This window comes from Leuresthes tenuis, unplaced genomic scaffold (assembly GCF_036924035.1).
Source record: "Leuresthes tenuis unplaced genomic scaffold, fLeuTen1.0.hap1 SCAF_15, whole genome shotgun sequence".
NCBI classification, from domain to species: domain Eukaryota; kingdom Metazoa; phylum Chordata; class Actinopteri; order Atheriniformes; family Atherinopsidae; genus Leuresthes; species Leuresthes tenuis.
Window position 1 is genome coordinate 30,176,836 of NW_027325369.1, and position 14,971 is coordinate 30,191,806.

Below are 14,971 nucleotides of genomic sequence, written 5' to 3' on the forward strand. Positions count from 1 at the left end.
GACTGACTGTAGGAGTGAATGTAAGCATGCATGGTTCTTTGTCTCTGTGTTGGCCCCCATATAGATTGGATCCTGTGTCGGGTAAACCCCACATCTCACCACACAATAGCAGCTGGTCTGGGCTCCAGCCCCTCAACAATCCCTGAATTAGGTTCAGTGTGTTTAGAAAGTGGATGGATGGATGTTTTTTGTTAAAAGTAAAACTTTTGGTTGAGGGAAACTTTACGCTGTGTAAGATACAAAGGGGAGACAAAGTAAGAGAGACTAAGATAGAAAGTAACTGTGACAGCATAAGAGAAGAAGAGAGTGATGCAGAGATATCTTTAGCTTGGACAGACTGCACTCAGTTTCACTTGTCTCATCCACACTGAATCTGTTTCCTTCTTATTCCTCCTGAGAGCTTACAAGTGGGAACAAAGGAGAGACAGACGGTGACAGCAACAAAGCACATCCTCCGATATAAGACCACATAGTGATTGTGCAGAGATCTTTCACTTGCTTTAAGCATGCCATACTTAAACTCTGAAAGTTAAACTTTTCCAGGTCTAAATGACTGATGGTGCTTGTGTATGTGAGCTTTTTCAGTGGACTGAATGAAGGTAATCACACCTAACAGAACCAGTCCCTGAGGATGCTGTGACAGTTATAGTAAGGTGTTTATGGAGAGCTGATGTTGCTGTGTGTAAGTGTTAGTGCTCAGTTCAACAGGGACCCGAATACCTCAAACAACAGGCAGGGTGAGAGCAAGAAAACTGAGCTTTATTGTTGCTGACGCAGGGTAACAAAAGCTCCAAGCAGGCAAAAAAAAGGAAACAAACAAATGAAAATACACACACAAACACGAGAGTTGCAGGTTAGACAGAATCCGATAGGTTGATAAAAATAAAGGCACGAACACGTAGGAGAGAGGAAATACTGACAGTTTAGAGAAGAGGCTGAACCGGCTGATTAATTAACACAAGTGACTCAAAACTGTAAAATACATAAAAGCAGTTGTTACACACCAAGAAATTCCAGTTTAAGCACTCAGGCATCTACCTTTGCTGACAGAAACACACCGTGACAGTGAGCGATGTGCTGGGAATCATTAATCTGTTTTAATCATTAATCCTTTTGTTCGCTCTTATCATTTAGAGCAGAAATACACTCATTACTTCATTAGTCATTTAGGGAAAAGTGGAATCAATAAGGCAGATACCCCCCTCCCCCCTTTTTGTACCACCTACCAGCCCAGAGCACCTTGATCAGATACACACAAAGACAAGCCTAAAAGAAAAAAAACAATCAATAAAAGACCAAGTTCAGAGATGCATAAACCGTCTCCTGAAGCTAGTGATCCTCAAGTCACAGAGGACTGAATCCTGTGAAGAATCTATGGTAAAAGCAGTCAAATCCTGGATAATGTGAGCTACAATGAAAAAAGATACGCATCGACTTTTAGTTTGATACCAGCAACATAGCTCAAGACATTTGGTAAAAGAATGACTTGAGTGGCAGATGTTCTCCATTCTTAGCTATTAAGAAAATGAATGAAAAGATACAGAAAGACTAAATTTGATTGCCTTGATCAATGTGACCTTTGCTTGACTGTTACCTTAAACTATTGATTCATACCACAGCTGAAGTTAACTGTTGTCAGAACTCACAAAAGCTGGGTTGTTGTGTATGGATGCACGAGTTGCAGCGATGCCATGATGAAAACACGTGTTGAACTTTATAAACAGAGACTGTATAAAAAGAATGAAGTCATAAAGTGTTCGAGTTAAAGAGCCATAAAGTGCAGTACTACTGACAGCCCAAAGTACTGCTTTCAAAACACCTCTGCCACCTTTAGACTCCCATTGAAAAAGTGTCAACTTTTCTTGTGAAATATTGAGTCAATCCATTTTTTCAGAAGTCATGATGGTGTCAGCTTCGCTCCTCCTGATGCGAGTGCTGCAATGTCTGAAAATAAGATGCCAAACAGATCAACAGGGCAACAGGCAAGCACTTTATTTAATGTGAACAGGTGAATATTTGTAAAGTCTAATGAAGCCAAAAAAAACTAAATATGGCATCTTAGCTACCTAAAAATCTTGTCCAAAATGCCTGAAATGCTTCGTTGAAATGGGCCTGACTTTTACAACTTATGTGTTCTCTACATTGTGGATTTCTTCCTTTGAGTATTGTCATAGAAGCGTGCAAAATACGACCCTAAACAGATAAATAACTCTGATGTGGTCAGTAAAACTGAAGAATCTTAATGAACCCAGTGGAACAGAAACTGCTGCCGCCTTTTTTCTCACTCGGGTCACAAGGCCGCTCTCTCTGCCAGCCAAGGATTGGGAATTCACTAACAGCCTTGTGCAGTTTCCATCTGGCAGCTCAGTTAAAGCGGAGCTGTAACCTGTTATAGCACTAAGCAGTAATTTGGAAAATCTTGACAAAATCTCTTAAGCCCCTTAACTGTTCAAAATATGACATAAATGTTTGATAAGAAAAGAGGAATGGATTCAGAAGGGATCTATAGCTGTGTGGGACCAACAGGGCAGTGGCCGCAGAGGTCCACGCTGCGCTGAGGTCAGACACTAATTGGATAGATAGATAGATCCTCAGCAAACGCAACCCGGGGCCTTATTGTGTGGTTCTCTGGCTTTGAAATCTTTTTTTTTTTTTTTCTTTAATTTACTGATTTGGAATAAAGAAATAAAATGCTGACCTGCTGCTATGATCTCACAGCGTGTACACGTGACAGTAAAAGAGGAGATTTATTAAATAAAGAGTCTCAGAGATGAGATAAATAATGCTTGCTGTTAGCCTTCTGGCTGTTTGCTTCTAAAAGTAGAGGATATCCTTTCCGAAGGATATGTTTACGGTGTCTCAGCATCTTTAATCAATTACAGATTTATATTACTGACTCTTCCTTGCTGTGCTTTCTTCAGCTTTTTGGTGAGGTTTAAGCCCAAAAACCACCTGCTAAGAAAACTATGAGGTTGGGTTTTGGGATTAAAACTATTTAAAGAAATATGCCTGTTATAAATGTCTTTTTCTGGCTTATGGGATCAGCAACAGATTCATTCCACCCCAGTAAGACAGAACACCAGAGGAAGCCCTTTCTGTCTGTGGCCATCAGATTGTTTAACTCATCTACCTCAGGGTGAGATAGGGTCAGTGGACACGCTGCGTCCTGAGGATAAATGTTAATGTTTATGCATTTGACAGACGCTTTTATCCTGGTAGGAAGGTAGGGTAAGCGGGTCCTATTGGACCTTTCATGCAGGGATTTGAACCCAAGTCTCCCATGTGAAAGGTGCCTTTCTTGTATGTTTGTATATGTTGTATTTTATTGAGGCTGCTAAAATTGCACTCTGCACAGATTGTATTCAGTCACTTCTGTTATTTTATGTTATTTTTATTTCATTTTTATTTTATTACTTTCCCTCTTTGTATTGTAACTGTTGCTCAGCAGTTTCCCTCGGGATAAATAAAGCTTCTTATCCCCAACCAGGAAGTGACAGAAGTGTTCGGTGAAGTCACACAAATGAGGGCAGCGCTTCCCAGCGCCCTCCTTTCTTCTTGGGACTTTGAGGCTTTTCAAATGAAAGACTTGGTATTGATGTCTTCTCTGACGTGGAAACACTCATCAGTCGTGTTTCCCTCCTTTCTCTCATGGGGTTGATGCTTTTCAGGACGCTGTTTTGATCTATACTGAGGGTAACATAGAAACGACCTAAATGACCTCTGCTGCTGGAGGACTTATTGAGTATAAAGTCATGTCAAGGATGAAGGTATTCCAAAAGGAGTGATCCCTGTTGGTGCCTGATCACAGAAAGGTCTCTGGTTTCCAGAAAACAAAAGCAAACAGCCACTCTCACTGAAACATTTATGTTTGACATTCTGTTTAAATGTGAAACCACACGATTTCTCATGATTTTGTCCAGTGAGTTACTAACAAAAAGTCACTTGAATCCCTTCCCACCAGCTGAAACAATTAATACTGTGGTCATTATTGATTGTGCTGACTGCGTTGGACGATCATAGACACAAACATAGTCTTAGTATGCTCGTTTCTTTCTTCTGCAGAACTTCCAACAAGGAAATACAAAGTAATCTCAAAACAAATGTCATGAAAGAAGTGTTTTCACAGGTGAAAAAGTAATATCGTAACTATGGAGACTGTGGCAGTGGAATAACAGAGATCTGTCTGGCTCAGTACTTTTACACTTTATTACATTTCTAACTTCACTAATTCTCTCATTCATCATTAGTTTATGTTTAGGAACCTAGAACACTCTGTTAGGTTTTATAAATTCAAAATTATTGGCCTTGAAAACAACACCAAACACAAGTTACAAATCAAAAGAACCTCCACGATGAATTACAGCGCTTAGCTGCATGAATACAATGATTTCTGTTTCATGGTCATAGAACAATTCGCCAAGAGACCTGACAGAGCGGCAGGACGAGAGGAGGCTGGGTTTGTGAGTGTGGACAGGAACATGAAGATGAGTAAAAGCATGCAGGAGGAATCCTCAAAGAGAATTTAGAAAATAACAAATAGGGATATAGAAAATTTCAGGCTGATTTTTAGCTGATTTTACCGCTTAAATGAGATAGAACATGAGCTTAATAAAGAGTCAAATAAATGTTGAGGAAGATATGTGAAGATCAGAGAGGAAGAAGGGCAAAATGAAGTAGATCAGATCAGATATGTGTAGGAAAGGAGTAACGGCAGGAAAGGGATCTAAAAAGTGGGTGGAGGAGAGGTAGATGGAGCTGAGTCAAAGACTGCGGGGGTAGAAGGAAGACAGAGGAGGTATAAGGTGAAAACATGTGTTTAACTCATTATAATGAGATTCCTGGCAGATTGTGTGGGATTTCTGCAGAGTTGTCTGCATGGTGACTCACTCTGAGACAGTGACAGAGAATACCTGCAATCCTCTACAACTTTGCCTCAAAACGACTGTCTCTCATGATTCTGTGCGCTCATGAACATGAAACAGCATTTTAAACAGAACTTTGCCTTTTTCATTTTTAGAATCTTTTTGACTTCAATCCTGACTCTTACATTTACATAAATTCACGAAGCTGACACTTTTATTCTAATGCGACTTACAAGTGAGGGCATAATGTGGAGTTCAGTGTCGTGACCAATTACACGACAACAAGCTCTCTGACTGAAGGACGATCACTCTCCCGTCTTAGCTCCAGCCACCACACATATATACGCTTTATAGTGGAATATTTACACTGACTGACTGACTTTTCATGCTGATTTACTGCGTTATATCAGGGTTAAAACTGCTTTCCTACATCTTTGTTTTCTATTATACAACAAGTAGTTCCGACCAAGCAATCTGATTGGTCAAGAAGAAATTTAGAACGTGCTCAAACCATCATCACCTAAAACATTAACATCAGCTCTGAGTTCACTCATCTGGGACTAGAACATGCTTTCTGTTGCCAGGTCGTTACTAAGGGTCGGCTTCTTTGCTGCAGTGGTAAACTACGTTGCATTACACATAGGAGTCTACTGGCGTGACTGATTGTGTTTCAGTTATTAGTCAGACCCCATGTGTTTCCGTGGCAACGCGGCACGCACTCGCAAAAAACTTTAGTATTTGAGAGCAAACTGTCCATCAACATGGATATATTTTGATTATGCATTCTATTTTTGTTGGCATTAGTTGTATAATTGCAATATAATATTGCTTAATTGAAACATTCCGCATCATAAGAAAGTTTATTTTCCACGAGTACAAATGGATTTAAGAAATCAAGTCCCTCTTGTGTGCTTGTATTTTCAGAAACTGATATAATAATTAATTGGTGCAACTTTACAAAAACAGCTAATAAACTGGATCTGTACTGTCAAGATATGGTCGTCATTAAAAGCTAACAAGCAAGAAAAAGAATAGAAAAGTGCTGAGTCAAAGCATTTTTCTGATGAAATGCGGCCTGACAACACTTTTCTGTTGGTGCAAAGCAGGAGAGCAGGTGGCGCTGAGTTTGTTAGCTTAGAAGAGATGAAAGTATATCCATAAGATTGACTGAAAGGTGAAATAAAACCTGTCACCAGGGGAAAAAAATTTATATTAATACATTATTTCATAATATTGAGCTATGTTATAATATATAAGTCACTTGATTTATGTAATGTGCAGAATTAAATACCATTTTATTTAGATTTGAGTGTGATTCAATGTTGAACACTTGGGGCTCCGTGCCTCTGTGCTTTATTGAGCTGCTTGTTTAGCTCTTTTTCCCTCTGTTTGGTTCCCTCTTGAAGCTTTTGCATGTAAATCCTCAAGGATAATTTTCTGCCTCGACAGGCTGCTCCATCTTCAGGAAATTAAATAAATAACCGCAACAAACAGATGACACACTCAGCTCAAGGCTTGGTGGTGAACAACGTCGAGCATTAAGCAACTAAGGAGCTAAATATTTCTCATAAGACTTCGCAGCAAAATAGCAGAAATGGCAAGAAGAATGTAAGTGATTGTATGACATCAAGATAATTCTTAACTTTTAATGAACCTGCAGTAATGTTAAAAGATCAATTCTCTAATCACATCACAAGTGAGTTCCAGCATAAACATAGTGAAACGGAGGGGGCTCTCACTTGGGTTTAAACTGCACCAAATATGAATAAACAACTTGTATTTACCAGGGTGTTCACTTAAGAATGAACCTTATCTGCATTTGCACCTGAGCAGCCAACATGTGAATTTGCTAAGGCTAAAATGCTAATAATTGCTAGTTGCTAATGGTAAAATTGTAAGTTGAAACTTATGATCATGAAACACTCGTGTGGTCTTGAGTTGGAACTATGTGCTCATTGAGAGTTTTGAGAGAAAGTAAAAGGATTTTCTTGTTAACCAGGAAAGAACATTTAAAAAAATAATAAAATTTCAGGGAAAAAAATGAATTTATCTTAATTTCATCAAACAGCTTTTTACATGCGGTGAAGACGGATGAGGAATAAAATCCCCGTCATTATGTGAGCTGTGGATTCTGCCAGCCTTTGGAGTCGACAGAACCGAAAGCCAATTTAATCCAACGCTGGTTAAGTGGGAGCAGCTAGAAATTGTGGCAGCCTTTGTTCTCTGGTCTGTGCTCCTCTGCCCACTGGACATGAATGAAATGAAGGGATGGAAGAAAAGCAGGATCCAGCCCTCCCAGCCAGAACAAGTCATGTGTCAGCAGTCTCGTTGTACCTCCCCAATTACCAGCCTCTGAGAGCACAAGGGGAACTACCCCGCCCCCAACACACACACACACACACACACACAGGCATGGCACCCAAATGGCTTCCTACTCCCTGTTCTAATGGAACTAGCCGAGGTGGTGAGGTAGAGACCAACATGATGCAATTATCAAAGTTTTCTGTCCAGTTCTGCTGCACCATTATTAAGCCTTTTCTTGTATCACGGTTCAAACGGTACTTGTAGCACCCTATTAAAAAGCCTGGCCTGTATCTGTGCTCAGGCGCTCATGTGTAGATGTCTCTTTTTGAAGAGTTACAACTTACTTGGTGTAATATAAGACAGTGTGAACACGAACTATATCAGTCCACACTGAAATATATTCATGACACTTTTTCCCTTACATCTTCAGTGCCTTTGGAGTTTTAGTTTTCCATGATTTATCCATCCATCCATTTTCTATACCTGCTTAATGCAAACCTGGTTCACAGGGGCGTGGAGGCTATCCCAGCTGTCATTGGGCGAGAGGCGGGGTACACCCTGGACAGGTCGCCAGTCCATCACAGGGCCACACAGAGACAAATAAGACTTACCAGTCATGCTCACACTCACTCCTAGCGTCAATTTAGAGTCAACGAATAACCTGAAATGCTCGTTTTTGGGTGTTGGGAGGAAGCTGGAGTACCTGGAGAGAACCCATGCATACACAGGGAGAACATGCCACCTCCACACAGAAAGGCCCCAGCTGGGATTCGAACCACGAACACTCTTGCTGTGATACAACAGTGCTAATCACTGTGCAGCCCTCCAGGATTTATATCAAGCATAAAATACAGGAAAATAAAAGAGATTTTTATTTCTTATTTTCCTTGTCCAGCTGCAGTTGTCATAGGTAGACCATCAAAACTGAGTAATTAAGGAACAAGTCAGACAGGTAATCAACAACAAAATGGTCATCATGAATGAGATCCAGGGTTCCTTTGAAAGGATGGGAGAGCAGCCATCAGCACATCCAGACAGAAGTCATTAGGTAGCCAAAGGTAGCCAAAAAGCACCTGAATGACTCTCAGACTCTCAGGGAAGCAAAATCCTCTGATCCGATGAAACAAAGACTCTATTTGTCCACAGTTCCCAACAGTGCACAGAGGAAAGCAGACACTGAGCATTACCTCATCCATGGCGTCGACACGGGAATGGCAGCATCACTCTGGGGGATTTTAGAGGGAAAGAGGGAACAAAGCATTCAGAAAAATAAGAAGCAGTCCAGTGTGAACAACTTTTCAATGCTCAGGATAAAGGTTCAAATTTCGATGACTCAACAACTGAAAGGACGTCTAACACACTCAAGCTTCTCCTGACAAACCCCAAAGTCGCAGAACTCTGACATTTTCCATCCAACAATCCAGCTCTGCTGTGTTTCTGCAAAGAGGAAGGTTACAGAAGTCATGCTAAGCTTGTAGGATATTTGTTTTACAGGTAAATAATCAGAAAAGTACCTTGACTGTTAAGTAGGGATTTTTGTAGTATTTTATGTTGTCAGTGAGAACGATTCAAATTTAGGTATAAGTTTGTATTCTTATGATGTCGAGTACTGGAAGTGCTTTTTGTGTGTTCTGCAACTGCCTCTGAATTGTTGTTTTAGAACTATAAAAAGTTTCTTTATGCTAATGTTTGTTGACCTCCTGGGAGCTCTTTGTCACTTCTGTTAGTTTTGTTCTGTTTTAAGTTCCTGGTTTAGTCTTTAGTTTCTTTTGCCCTGCCATCAGGTTCACTCACATCATTGTGCTTTTACCCTCAGCTGCACCCACTCACCAATCACCTCCCCTCAGTATTTAGTTTCTAGGTTTGTTCAGTGCCATCCATGTCATGCCACGTAAGGTTTGTCCAAGTCAAGTTTCTTCAGGTTTTGTTTTTTTCATAGTTTAGTTTTTTTTTTTTGTATTCTGTGACTTTTTCTTGTTCTGTGTTTAAATAAATCAACTTTAACTTTCTGAGTCCTCCCTTCATCATGCCACGCACCACCACCATTGTTATGACACTCTTTAGTTCCTCTACTTTTGATGCAGACACCAGTATACACAGTTTTCTGTGTTTCAGGTTTTAAAGAAACATTTTGATAAGACGGAGCATTTTCACTTCTTAAAATGTGTTCCTCTAAAAGCTAGTGAAAAGGGAAACAGGAGTGTGAAGTCTGACAGAAATATACTTTATATAAAGATGACAAACAGATGGAAAAGGTTGGATTTAATACAGATTCCAGCAGTCAGTGTATATACCGGAACACTCTTCCACTGCAGTACCACTACACAAAAAGAAGGACAACAAACGAACAGAACTAACCAAATAAGTTGTTGAGAAACAATATGAACAGTGTGGGATGTTGAAGAATCTGGGTGAAACCAGTTGGTGACATTAGTGACCAAACCATCACGTAATGCAGCTAATCTATCTGCGTGCTATAGGAGAGCCCTAAAGTGTATAACCTACAAGTAAGAAAAAGTTGAAATATGGAAAATGCACGTGAGAAAAACAGTGATTCTTACTGTGAGCTTTAATTCTTGTTTAATTTCTTTCATTTTAATTTCCTCTTTTTTAAATCTGGCGGCTATATTTTCAAAATTGGTCAGAGCTGACACCTCCTGATTGCATATTTACTTCAAGGAGGAAACATCTACCTTGAGGGATTTGCACTGTCTCCTGTCAGCACAAAAAAAGAGACAGTGTTAAATGCCAAAAGCTTGAAAAATATAAAGCAAATGCAGGTAGCTTTTCTTCTGAGGTCTCCTGACAGGTATCCAGGAGTGGTTTCACCCCCAACACTTCACATACTGCTGTTTTATCACCCAACCTTTATTGTTACACTCAGAGTAAGCTTTAGCATCTTTTTTTCCAACATGTGGGGTGAAGTTTGTAAAAAAATGTGCTTCAAGACAAACCCTGATCTTTACATTGTCCTAAGAAGGAACAAGAGACCTTTTTGTGCTTAAATTTAACAGGTTATGTTGCCTAAAGTCAACCAGAAGGAGTAAAGTTAAAAAAAACATGACCTCAGACAGGGTTCATATGGGGACTGGAGCCCCAGTCTACAGGGCTAATGAAAGAATGTTTTTACATTATTAGAATTATTAGAGTTTATTCCTGTTGGAAAATGATGGCGTGTCATGCCACCGAGGTTAAAAGACATTTTGTACTTATCTTAAGCCTAATCTACACATTCTGCAGCTAAAACCCTGACACCCTAAGAATGAGCATGACAGGATAACTAAAAAACCTTTTATAGGATTAGAAATGCCTACTTTGTATGCTCCTGCATCACTGTTCCATGTGGACAGCCACCCCACAGTGTCAAAATACTCCACTCGGGTGCTGCAGCCAGTCATGGGCTTCCGACTGCGGCTGAGGTTGGTCTTGACATGGATATTACAACCCATAGAAAAATCTGAAAAAAAGGCAAACCCTGAAAGCTTGCAAGTTTGGATGCTTGGTCCTACTTCAAAGTGTGATTTGCAGAACAATTAATGTGAAGAAGACCCCAGTCGACATGGACAGGTTCATGCTCACAGATGATGGCTGTCAGAGTTTAAAGATGTTATTTAAAATGAATGTTTAAGTTACCTGTTACCCCTTCAATTCATAACACTGACAAAAACAGTAGACATCTCAACCTGGGGCTCAGTATAATAGAGGCTGGTTTGGTGGGTAATTCAGCCATCCATCAAAAATAAACTTGACTTGGAGCTAATCTGATTTGCAGAATGCACACATAAATGTTATTTAATAGTTGTAAAGACTGAAAGTGTAACCCTCTTTAGACACTAACGAAAACATTGCAGTTAAATTAACTATGAGTGGGGAAATGCAAAATAGCCACACTTTAGTTATGTAAATGTACAACAATGACTTTTACCCCAAAATCAGACATGATGGCCTCAAAGCCTTGACGGGAAGGTGGGATGTTTGTATGTCGGACTGATGAGATGTCGGAATAGCAGGATGTCGGAATGACGGGATGTTGGACTGGCGGGATGTTGGAATGGTGGGATGTCAGAATGGCAGACTGGTGGGATGTCAGAATGACGGGATGTCGGAATGGTTGGATGTCGGACTGGTTGGATATTAGAATAGTGGGATATCGGACTGGTGGGATGTCGGAATGACGGTTGCCTCCCGCTCAACCTCTGGCAAGATTTTCATGGTCTGAGATTCAAGCTACTGCTATAGTACCGTATATTAGTCTATTAAAATTTTCTTCATGACAGCATGCTTTCAAGACCTCTATTCCGTTTGTGTTAAAAAATTTATATGTACATGAAAACTGCAAAGTAGTTTCTGCTGAACAAACAACAGGCAACCCTTGATCAAATTTCAAAACTCTGCCCTGTGCTATTGGAGCTTCTATCAGCTCCTTCCAACAGTTTCACTGTTTTCGCCTGAAGTTAGAGAACACATTGGTTACATAACAAAGCTATTGATGCTGACACACAATTTTGACTTTGAGGAAACTGGGACTGGGAGTCTTTTATTCTCCTTATTGTGTTTACCACAGTCAGGATTTCAGAAATTGCTTTAATAACAGCAGAAAAAAAAGCCTTTTATAGCATTATATAACCAGAACATTTTGAAGAAAACTAACCATCAAAGGCAACCATCACACATCTTACTAATAAAGATGATGAATTTAATTTGGTTTAAGTGTTCTGACTGATTAAAAAACAGAAACATTACATGTTTTGTTTTTTTTATTTGGTGGAAATTAGCCATCATAAGTTATTAATCAATCCCTCCATTTATGAATCATTCCCAAATTACATCAGTAAAAAGTGTTTGTGTATTATGTCAGTTGTTTGCATTTACATGTAACTTGTGTGTGTCTGTGTCCCCGTTTGAGCTTCTGCTCAAACAACAAATGTCCAAAGTATTTCATCTTCTCTTCCATAACGCCTCTCCCTTATTTGTTCTCTCTGCTTTATCTCTGAAAGATGTGGAGAACTTGAAAGCCACAAACAGAATAGCAATGTAGATTTGGGTGATGTATGGATGCACTTCCATAACTGAGATGAAAAAATTGGTTTCTTGTTGTGCAACGACCAAATTTTACATTCTGAAGTAAAAGATGCAACTGGATAGTGTAGTGGTAAGATTGCCACCTTTCATGTGGGTGACCTGGATTCAAATCCCCCGCATGAAAGGTACTATCTCCAGTAGGGGTCCTCAGGCAAGACCCCCTTACCCTGACTGCATACCAGTGTAAGTTGCTTTGGATAAAAGCGTCTGTTAAATGCATAAACATAAGTAAAACCTTTAAGGATAGCACCGTGCTTCGGAAAGACAGACCTGTTGAACTTGATCAAATAAGATGCATCCATCGTAAAAACATCAACATTATCATATTAACTGTCATCATCTGTGCATGTTGTACTCAAAATGTACAGAATATGCATGAAAGTGAAACCATTATGTTTCATGCTAAAGTCGTGGGTTTGGAAATTTCAACAAGGCATCACAATTATGATTTTTCCCTATTTTTTTAAATACAATTTCACAAGCCCCAAAAATCAGCTAACAGCAGCCGTGCCACTTTCATCGTGTCAGGACTGTTGATACCTGGCAGCGCTGCCATGACAACAGCACTAATCACACTGGCACAGAGAAACTAATTAAAGGCCCGGGAGAGATGCAGACACTCACAAACAATGCAGGCTGTGTGACACAAAGACTGCATATATGGGTTAATGCATTTGTGCTGAAGACATGCAAATTTACCTTTAAACCTGAGACACAGTGACGCATGTATATGCAGATACACTGAAACACACAAAAGACAAGGACTAGACTAAGTATTTGGGTCATTGTCATTAACAGCAGAAAACACTTGTGGTCACACATACACTCCTGGAAATTCCTCATTAAAATATACCCCAAAGTCTCCTGCACAGTCACAAATATGACAACTCAATTATATTTTCAATCATTTAAGCTGTTATTATTACATTTTAATGCACGGTACAATCACTCTATCCATATATGCGCCAACATGTTCTTTAGTTCTAGAAAAGCGGCATTACTGACACTTTGAATTAAAATATCACGCCATAAGTATTTGGTTTTGGTCCTTTAGATATTTTTCAAACTGTTAAGAGATATTGACCACATTAAGGTTTGTTTAAGTATAAAGGCAAAGTAAAGACTTAATTTGCCATAGTAAGTCAGTTTTTAGGGTGGATATAAGATACTGATATCATGATGTAGCATCTAGGTATTTAGGGTGAGCAAAAGCCACCCCTAACACCTTAATGTCATAAATAAGACTTTTACAACCTATTAGCCTCAAACTAACCACCTTGCTGTGTACCTGACAACTAGCTAGCCATGTCTTCTACCTTAACCATGGGTATGCATCTTCCTTAGATGCTTACATTTGCAGAATTATGGGCTCTTTACCTAAATTGGGAAGGTATACTGTAAAGAAAAATACTAAGGAGGTTAGAGGGCTATGCACATAGGAGTTACTACAGTGGAGGATGTTTTGTGGATTGATTTTGTGTAGAGAAATTGTGATAGAGGGTTGAGGATCACCTCCATTACCTGCCTCAGTTTTCACCTGCTCGCTGGTACTGGTGTGTACGCTGCTGCCAGAGTTAATAATAGCCTGACTGACTATCTCCGTCTACCATTTGAGGACTAAATTGGCCAAGACTTTGAATACATTGGAGTAGGACATGCCCGTCATGCGAAGCTAACTTGGCACAATATTACGATATGGTGGCACGTTACTGCTGGTGAACATAGTAAACAAGATATTTGATATCTGCACTGTGCATTGGTTATTTCACATCTAAGCCTAAATTGTACTGTGTTTTGTTCCATTAGTGCTGTAAATTCAATCAGCTTCTTTGGCAGACAGGCCTCCAGTGGCTCAGAGCAGGAACAACTGCAGGTGTAGTGCTGCTGGATCATTGATAATACACACCACACATTTTGTGCATGGATAATCATCTGCAACTCACGAAACGGGGCTGGCATGAGACAGAGACCCATGTTGCAGGAAAGCAGAAGGCTGTAAGCACAAGGTGGCCCTTTTATGAAGGTAAGAGTTCTAGAAATGGGTGGCGATCAAGTGCATCCTGAAAAAAAGGTTAGGAACCTCTGGCCTATAGCACACCACGCACTTGAGTGGGCTATAAAAGTCCATTCATATGTGTGAACATGCCACTGCAGTGCTTCACCAGTGCTTCACTTTGGAAAGAAGCCAGTCTCAGTTTGGTGCATGTGGATTCTTGTAGGCGTGGAGAAAAATACTAATTTTCTCATGATTTTGAACCCTAATTACACTTGGAGATTGTTTTGATTGTTAATGTTTGGATGAATGGGTGATTAATAACTGATTTTTCTGTAATATATCAAAGTCAGAAGACATATTTGTTTCTGCTTACTTTGACTTTAAGCAGTGTCTTGATGTCATTGAAGATCAGAGGGAAAACAAACAGATATTTATTTTTGTGACACTAAACTGCTGTTGGTATGCGTTGCAACACTCCACGGTCAGTTAGTAGAGCGAGTGTGTGTCAGCAGGTTGGCAGTACCCCATCTATTTTCTAATATCTCCCCTGTGCCAGCTGTTTGAGTAGGACAATGTGATAAAACACTTTTTTCCCTTTTAACTGCCTTCCTCTTTATTTTTGCTCCCTACATCTCTGTTTAAGTCCACCGTTTGCAGTGGAACAGTGAATTTTAAGCATACTGCTAAAGATAAGTTGAGCTTTGTGTTTCCTATCCTGCTTAAGTTA